Source organism: Myotis myotis, unplaced genomic scaffold (genome assembly GCF_014108235.1).
Source record: "Myotis myotis isolate mMyoMyo1 unplaced genomic scaffold, mMyoMyo1.p scaffold_m19_p_2, whole genome shotgun sequence".
NCBI lineage: Eukaryota > Metazoa > Chordata > Mammalia > Chiroptera > Vespertilionidae > Myotis > Myotis myotis.
In genome coordinates, this window is record NW_023416324.1 from 66,975,787 (window position 1) to 66,985,002 (window position 9,216).

Genomic DNA, 9,216 nt, shown 5'->3' on the forward strand with positions numbered 1-9,216 from the left:
AAGGGGAAAAGTGAGGAAGAGAGTTTTGGCTTAAGGGTAAAGGTGAGATAGAGAGAAATGATGCTAATGGAACAATGAAAATAGAGTATAGAACACTAATCCCAAAATAAAATAAAGAAAAATAAAAAAAAATAAAATGACACTTGAAAAAATGGTAAAATGATAGCAATAATACTGGTTAAAAAAATATGGTAATTAAAAAGGTAAAATCAAGTGATGAAAAAAAATTAAAAAATAATAAAATAAGTTCTTAATGAAATGGTGAAAAAAGAATTAAAAAAATATAAAAATATGCAGTAGTGAAGGTGCTTCAGATCTTCTACTCTTCTTTTTGGCACACCTTAGTCCTGCCAGGCATTCAGGAGAGTGTTGAATTTCCCTGCCATACACTGTCCCTCCGTGCCGTAAACCACAGTCCTGATTTTAAGGCAGGTTGTATTTGTTTACCAGACTACCTTTATTTGTGATCACAGAAGAGACAGTTCGTGGCTCTGCCTCTGGGTGGCAGTGTGTCTGGATTGACCTCCAAGGTTATAAGTCCTCTCTATCAGTAGGGTTTTTTTTTTCTCTATGGTACTTGAAATTGATTTGGGAAAGTCCACTGCCCTGCGCTGGTTCTTTAATCGTTACTGCCAGCTTTATTTCCCAGGCTCCCCCAAAAGAACTTGCCCCTACAGGCTCTGCGAATGACCCCAACTGGGGAATCCCATGCGCCGGGTTTAATAATCAAATGCACGGATCTAAGGAGAACTGTAACAAGGGCCTGATACTCTGTGTGAATTCGCAAGCCTCCACCTTCCAGGTCTGCACACAGTCTCCGCGCGCCCACTTGCCCCTGGCACCAAGCAGCCGGGACACTGGCAAAGTCCAAGGCTGCTTTTTTACATCCAGTCCAGCTATGGGCTTATTTTTAGCATTCCCTTCTGCCAGCAGCCCTGTGGGGCCCCTTCCCTACTCGCAGGTCACGCTGGTCCCAACTGCCGCGGACTCTGTGGGGCGCAGATTTCGCCCCTCGCATGCGCGAGCTCGGTCCTCTCTCCAACCCGAACTGCAAACTGCACCTTTAGGGGAAGTCTAACCTTTCCGTGAGAAGAAGCAGTGCTCGTCTGAGTTCACGCAGTCACACTGCTTGAGATCTCCTGTTTCCAGGTTAGAAGCTGATCTCTGGACACCGGCAACAGCTACCCAAGATGGCCCAGTCTCCGCTGCTGAGCTGGCGCACCGAGAGAGGTTTCAGCCGCAGTCTCCAACCGTCCTTTTTTTTCCTGGGAGTTCTCGGTCTTTCGCAGCTTCAGACAGTCTCTCAGCTGAAAATCCTCTGCCTATTCGGGCTGTATGTTACCCGTTTCAGCTGCTCACCCTTATCTGCTCCAGGACAAGGCACCGGACACGTCCGTTTATACCTCCGCCATTTTCTCCTCCGAGGATCTTTCCTGAGGACGCAGCTATCTTTTTGAATCAGGAGGGAGTCACAAGCTCCCGACTGCTCTGAACTCCGGTTCCAGGAAGTCTCTGGAGACCCAGAACTCATACGGGGAGAAACTGGACTGTCTGGCAACGGGTAGAACTCAGAACTCGAGGGCGGCTTTCCCTCAGAGGTGCTTGCAGCAATTGGATTGTCGGGACACTGAGACCCGCGCGGCCCCTTAGGGCAAGGCTGAGAATGTATTCACTTGATTTTTAGATTCACTTTTGATAGAAGTGTATTTGTTGTTCATAAATTTTATCTTTACCTATTTATTCTTCTTCCTCTTCTTACAGAATACCTTTCAGCATTTCATATAATACTGGTTTGGTGGTGATGAACTCCTTTAGCTTTTTCTTTTTTCTTTTTTTTTTTCTTTTTCTGTGTTTTATTTTTTTTTATTTATTTTTATTTTTATTTTTTTATTGCTTAAAGTATTACAAAGGGTATTACATATGTGTCCATTTTATCCCCCCGCCCTAGACAGTCCCCTAGCCTCCCCTATCCCCCAATGTCTTATGTCCACTGGTTATGCTTATATGCATGCATACAAGTCCTTTAGTTGATCTCTTACCCCCCTACCTCCTGCCCCCCAACCCTCCCCGGCCTTTCTGCTGCAGTTTGACAATCTGTTTGAGGCAGCTCTGCCTCTGTATCTATTATTCAAAAGTTTATAATGGTCTTAGCTTTTTCTTGTCTGTGAAACTCTTTATCTGACCTTCAATTCTGAATGATAGCTTTGCTGGGTAAATTAATCTTAGTTGTAGGTTCTTGCTATTCATCACTTTGAATATTTCTTGCCACTCCCTTCTGGCCTGCATAGTTTCTATTGAGAAATCAGCTGACAGTCGTATGGGTACTCCCTTGTAGGTAACTAACTGTTTTTCTTTTGCTGCTTTTAAGATTCTCTATTTATCTTTTGCTCTTGGCATTATAATTATGATGTGTCTTGGTGTGGTCCTCTTTGGATTCCTTTTCAGATCATCTACAGATGGTTCTTGATGGTTGTTCAATAATTTAGTTGTAAATTCAATGTGGTCCTGGAGGGATGAGCACAGCAGTTACCTACTTCACCATCTTGACTGCAAGTAAGACAGCCTCTTTCAAAAGGATCACAGTTAAACCTTCCCTTCTAACAACTTCTCTCCACATTTCAATGCCAGGAAACCATAGCCATGAAGAAGGAGTATTTCTTGCTGCAGAATGAAGAGGCATCTGGAAAATATTGCCAGGCTCAGCTTAAGCAGCTTTCAGAGCCCTTGATAGAAAATATTTCAAGAGGAACTTTCTCTGTGCCTGATGGATACAAGCTCTACTTAGAAGCAATGGACAAGCTTGAACAGTCCTATAACATGATGCCCAGGAATGTAGTGAAGGTGAGATATAAAAAGAAGGGAGAAGAATAGGGTATTGGGATCAGAGGGTCTTGTGGATGCTTTCTTGTTTATAAAATATATTTTATTGGTTTTTTACAGAGAGGAAGGATAAGGGATAGAGAGTTAAAAACATCGATGAGAGAGAAACATCGATGAGAGAGAAACATCAATCAGCTGCCTCCTGCACACCCCCTACTGGGGATATTCCCGCAACCAAGGTACATTCCCCTGACCGGAATCGAACCTGGGACCCTTCAGTCCGCAGGTCGAAGCTCTATCCACTGAGCCAAACAGGTTAGGGCTTGTGGATGCTTTCTTAAAATCTAAGACCACACCACACCATTTATGGAGAAAAAGCAGAGCATGGCAAGACCTACATTTTTGTCTTTTATATCCATAATAAGTTAGACACTTTTACATAAACCAGAAATATTTCTTCCTAAATATGGGATTTATTATTATCCCAAATCTAGATGAAATAGAACATTTGTTTTATTTAACAAACAGTGTAATAGTTTTGTGCTGAGTATAGGAGATATATAATTAAAGAAACAACATTCTCAAAAAGCTTATGACCTTACTGAAAAGGGACATATAAATATTCAATTGGATATGATGGGATATGGTCATCATATAAGTATACACTGATAGTGCTGCTGCTGATCATGATGATAATGATAGTGATGCCTAACATATATTGAGCACTCACTTTCTATTACATGTATCATCTTAGGTGCTGTGTTCGGATTATCAACTTATTAGAATAATATAATCTCCATTATACACTTGAGGAATGAGATGCACTGAGAAGCTAATAAGTTATCTAAGAGCAGACAGACAGTATGTGGTAGAGAGTTGGTAGACCAGGTCTGTGTACGTGACAGCCATTCAAATCTCAGAAGGAAGTTTAGCAAACCTTTCTGGAAGAGGAGGGAGAAGCTATAAGTTGAAGTATCAATCCAAGCTACCTGAGTAAAAAAGGGGTAGCTGAGCATCCAGTCAGAAGAAAAAGAATGTGCACTTATTGCAAACAATGCAGGATGAGTGTAGAACTGTACATAAGCCTGCATGTCTGTAACCTGGGGTGGATGATGGCTGCAATATTAGGATAGGAAGTTGGAGAGAGAGGAAAGAGGTTGCTATTGAGCATTTTATTCTAACTAAAGAGGTTTGATTTTTTAAAATGTTTTGTTTGTTTGTTTGTTTGTTTTTCAGGGACATGAGGTCCTCCAGAGCTTTGTACAGTCACAGGCTACAACAAAGGAATCCATCCTGCAGGCAGACAAAGCCCTCACTGATTGGGAGCAGGTACAGTACAGGGCTCTGATCACAGAGGGAAAGGAGGTTCCTGCAGTGCCTGCAACAGGTGTGAGAGTACAACCCTCCTTAAACAAGGTGCTTCCTGTCCTGTTAAACAAGTCAACTAAACTGAAACTAACCTGGGGAATTCTGATAGCTTAATCAGCCAATTACGCCTTTCCATCACATTCTCCTTACCATTTTAAAATCCTTTTAGTTTCTGAGCTCAGGAGGGTACTGCTGAGCATAAATTATTTTCTTTCCTCTGTAAAACCCTTGGAGAACAGCTGAGCGTGCCAAGAATTGGGAAGCTGATAAGGAACAGGAGCTGCTAAGACAGACACAGGAGGAACAGCAGGAAAAAAATGGATGCTCAAGATAAAAGCTTCCAGGAACACCTAGTCCAACTGAAGGAGACGATTAGGAGACAAAGCAAAAGCCCCCTGAAGGAGCAGGAAAGAATGCTGGAGCACAAGCAGAAGGTAAGTCCAGGTGGGGTCAGGGCAGTGGATAGAGGACAATAAATAACATGGGTCCTCGTGAAGGGGAGGACAAACATTTGACTGAGGTCATAAACCCTGAAGGAAACCCAAAGGCATATGAGTCAGGGAAAGGCCAAATTAATCGGGTCATTCTAAAGCCCTAAGTCTATGACTCGGCACCTTTTGTGGCTTTAGAGTCTGCAGAGTGCAAATGACATGCCCCAGACTCCTGAACTGGCTCATTGTGCCCCCAAGTGAATAGGACCTTAGTCCTGTAGTCCTTAGGATGTTTGCTACAACCATCAAAGAGACTTCATGTAGATCCATCTGGTGGAAGATGTCAGATTGTGCCTGATATGCTATAAAAGATTCAGAAAGCTCTAATGTTTGCTGCATTCGTTTCCAGATCTGCCTGATTTATTCTGTGCACCCTGAGTAAAATGCGTGCTTTGTCCCAACCTGAAGTTTGATAACCAGTGTTCTATAGAAAGTCAGAAATTCCCATTATGTGTTACATGTGTGTAGTCATCCAACTTCAGTGGAATCAAGAAATAATTTGAATTGAACCCCCAACCTTCCCAAAGAGCATCCTTAGGGCTGGAACAACCCAGCTCACCCCCCACCCCCGGCCCCCCTGTGAAGTCACACTAAGGGATCTTAGAAAGGCATAAGCCTGGATACTCCCACTATGAGGTCCAAATATTTGGAAATTTTGGACAAATGTATCAAAGAGCATCTAAGTTAGTAGAAAAGTAAAACATGTGCTTAGCTGCAGCAATTGTTAAATATAAAGTGCTGCTAATTGGGATTTTCAAAAGGGAATTCTCTCCTTTTCTACAGATTCAAGAAGAACTACTTATTGAGGGATTTGAAAACGAATCTGAGAAGATGAGGAAAGAGATAAATCAACTAAGAGATTCAAGAAACTGAAAACATCTGGCCTTCAATGTTTATAGAGCTCTTTTATATGGCAGCCAGCGTACTACTCGAGCACTCCCTGGTCCAATGAAGAAAATAAGCCAATTTTCTTTTTTAGATAGGCCGAGAATGTTTAGTAAAGATATTATAAAAGGCTCCTTATGTTATAATAGCATAACACTGTGGCTCATTTTATTAGTATGTGTGCCGTGGTAGTTCTGCCCAAGAAATGGTTAAAAATAGTGATGTATAAAACAAAACAAAACAAACAGAAAAACAAGCTCACTTTTGATTGAATTAATTAATTTAAAGAAATGAAAAACAAGTTAAAAGATGACTTATTCATAGTAAAGTTTTAAATAAGACAAAAAACAAATGGTATGATGAGGAAAACATTGGCAATCTGTAGTATTATTATTATTATTATTATTATTATTATTATTATTTCTCCAGCTATAATGATGCTTATGAATCTGGAGCAAAAAGCAGCAAAGACATGTTTTAAATAGGCAAAAGTATAAGAGATAAAACATTTAACTTTACTGATTATAAAGATATGCAAAGTAAAAGTATAAAGTACTTGTGTCATCTGTCAGATGGACATTTTGATAGGGCATTAGGTTGGCAAAGGTTTCAGGAACCTGGCGGTCTCTCCTATTTGCTAGGGACAATGCAAACTGTGGCCAATACACATCAAAATTTTAAATGCTCAACAGAAAGAGTGTACTTATCACAGCAAGAAACAGAAGTTACAACATGTGCATCTTAACTTTGTTGTCCTTTGGGCCCCTCAATAGATCTTGGAATTTCTCCTGAATTTATGTTCAGATATAAAGTCTACTGGGATGTCCATTGGAATCATCTCCAAATTCCTGCCACACATTTATAAAGATGGTGAATTATAAGGAAAATTTATTTCAGGGTCAGCTCAACACTTTAAGAATTCTTTTCAGCGGTGTAGGGCTTAAGACCTTTGTGGTTAGAATGAACTGCTTGTAATTCCACACGCGGTATGTAGTCTCTTGACTCTGGACATTTGCACACAGGACACAGACTTCTTAAAGACCTGGCTGCTCATCCTGTTCCCTTTATTTGCCAGCTTCTGTCCCTCTTCACCCACTGCTATTTTCTGGTTTCCCAAGATTGCATCAAGTTTCTTCCTTGTGCTCTGATTTCCCAGATACCACAGCACTTTTATATAATTGCAAAATTAAAGTGACCTGTTTATGGCTGTCTCTGTTACTACCTCGTGAGCTCATCTACTTGATCATCTTCATCATTGTATATTTGGCTCCCACCACATACACACCAGGTGTTCAAAAAATAGGGGTGATTCTATGAGCTGACATCCAACAGCGCACCAACTAGCATTTTTTTTTTTTTTTACTATATTAACTGCTCTCTAGGTTCTCAAAATAAAGGACACAGCTTTAGGAACTAGTGAAGTATGGACTTAAAGAGGCAGAAAGGATATGCACACCCATCTGAGCCTGTTGCCCTGCTCTTTCTGGGTTCTTGTTTCTTCAAGCTTCTCTCCCATGACAATTACCCAGCAATGCGGTCACCACCTTTGACTCAAAGTGCAGTTATGACATTTAAAATAGTAAAGAAAGATGCAGTATTTTGTATTCTTTTTTATTTTATTTTATTGATTTTTTTACAGAGAGGAAGGGAGAGGGATAGAGAGAAACATTGATGAGAGAAAAACATTGATCAGCTGCTTTCTGCACACTCACTACTGGGGATGTGCCTGCAACCAAGGTACATGCCCTTGACCGGAATCGAACCTGGGACCCTTCAGTCCACAGGCTGATGCTCTATCCACTGAGATAAATTGGTTAGGGCCAGTATTTTGTATTCTTATTTGCACCACAACTCTTGTGTGCCTTTAAGGTGCTTCTGTTGAAACAAAACTATGCTTTTGCTATGAAGATCAATTTCTCATTGAATATGATGCCCACAGCTGACAGAGGGGTGGAATCTACAAGCATAACTCTGCTTTCTTGAGGGTCGTGAGATCATGCTCAGTAGCCTTTCATTTTCCCCTTTCAAAGCCACTGGAATCAGATGCCCTGCACTGGATCCAGCCCCCAGACACATTGGTATCACCATAGGAATGCTCTGAATGCTGTACATCTGGATGGTGGGTAAAAGGATGAGGGGCAGTGATGAGTTCTGCTTCCTGATCAAATCTCCCCAACACTCATGACCAACAACACAAATTGTAAACAGTTAACATGAGAATTGTGATATGAAATAATCCTACTTAGAGAAAGGAAGGATCAGAAGTGAGGCGAAGGACAGCAAAAGCAGAAAAGAAGAAATCTTTAAGCTTTAGTCAAAAATTGGCATATCTTGGAATAAGTCTACACAAATCTTAAGAATAGGCTTCAAGGAAAAGCCTCTGCCATACTTGAAAATTAATAAGTAAGTGTTAAGTTATTGAAAAGATCACAGTGATACCATTGTAATTAACTAGTTATTAATAATAGAAAATGGACAAAGGGAAGGCCAGATATTATAGGTATGTTTCCAGCAAAAGATTCGGGGAAGGCTACTGAACAAAGGGAAAAATGGACACATGCCCAGTGAAGTTAGGATGACATAGGAAAGGTATTTATCTGTCAGTCACACCTCGGAACAAAAGTCATTGTCCAGAATGGATGTGGGGTTGTAAGGGCACAAAGATTTGGGATACATATCCCCCTAAACAATGGAGTTCTCTCTCTCTCATTCTCTCTTGGTCACTCCTGGCACACTTGGCTCATGGCTTATGCTTGGCTTCCTGTTATCTACTCACATGCCCCACGGCTATGTGAACCCACACACACAGTGGACTAAGGGACTGCAGCTAGCCTGATGCTGTACCGGGCCCTGCTCCAATATGGAACAGAAAATCTGGACACTGGCTTTGCTTCTAGCCTGATGCTGACCTGAAACCCCAGGTACACTTCTGACTGGACTAAGGGAAATGGGACTTTAGAAACAGGGACAGATCCAAAGACAGAGAAACAACGATCAGACTATTAATCCCCAGAGGGAAAGTAGGGAAGGGAGGGGGCAAGGGGAAGAGATCAACCAAAGGACTTGTATGCATGCATATAAGCCAAACCAATGGACATGGACAACAGGGGGATGAAAGCATGAGGGAGGGGGGAGGGGGATTTAATGGAGGAGATGAAGCCACATTTGTAATACCTTAACTAATAAAGAATTAAAGGAAAAAGAAACACATGGATTTAATTCCATTCAAATAATAATCACTTGTTCTGCGCAAGTTTCAGAAAATTCTTTTTCTCTTTATATCTTAAGAACTCTACCTCCAGCAGCACCCAGTGGGGAAGAGGAGCCCCCACTTGATTGGAAATCAAAAGATCTATACAAGAATGTTTTCAGCAATTTTGGGGAGAAGGCAGTTCACAACCGTGCTTTTCATTGTGAGAAATGAGCCACTTTGGACATTTCTACATTCCTTTGACTAATTCCTCAGATCTGGCATAGCATGTCTCACTAGTGATCTCATCTCCTACTGCTATTGTCTAGTCCTCACAGAATTTATTTATTATGGTAATTCTTCAGTGGCACAGAGGGGATAAGATCCAGGAACTCTTTAGAAATACAATAATAATAATAATAATAATAATAATAATAATAATAATAATAATAGAAGAGACTG

General features: G+C 41.0%; 1 long non-coding RNA gene across 1 annotated transcript; it reads left to right on the forward strand.

Moving 5' to 3' along the window:
• The first annotated feature begins 4,575 nt into the window (after window positions 1–4,575).
• On the forward strand, window positions 4,576–5,535 carry LOC118676670. The gene is made up of 2 exons (XR_004974183.1): window positions 4,576–4,622; window positions 5,463–5,535. It is a non-coding gene; the product is annotated as an uncharacterized LOC118676670 (long non-coding RNA).
• Window positions 5,536–9,216: the final 3,681 nt, after the last annotated feature.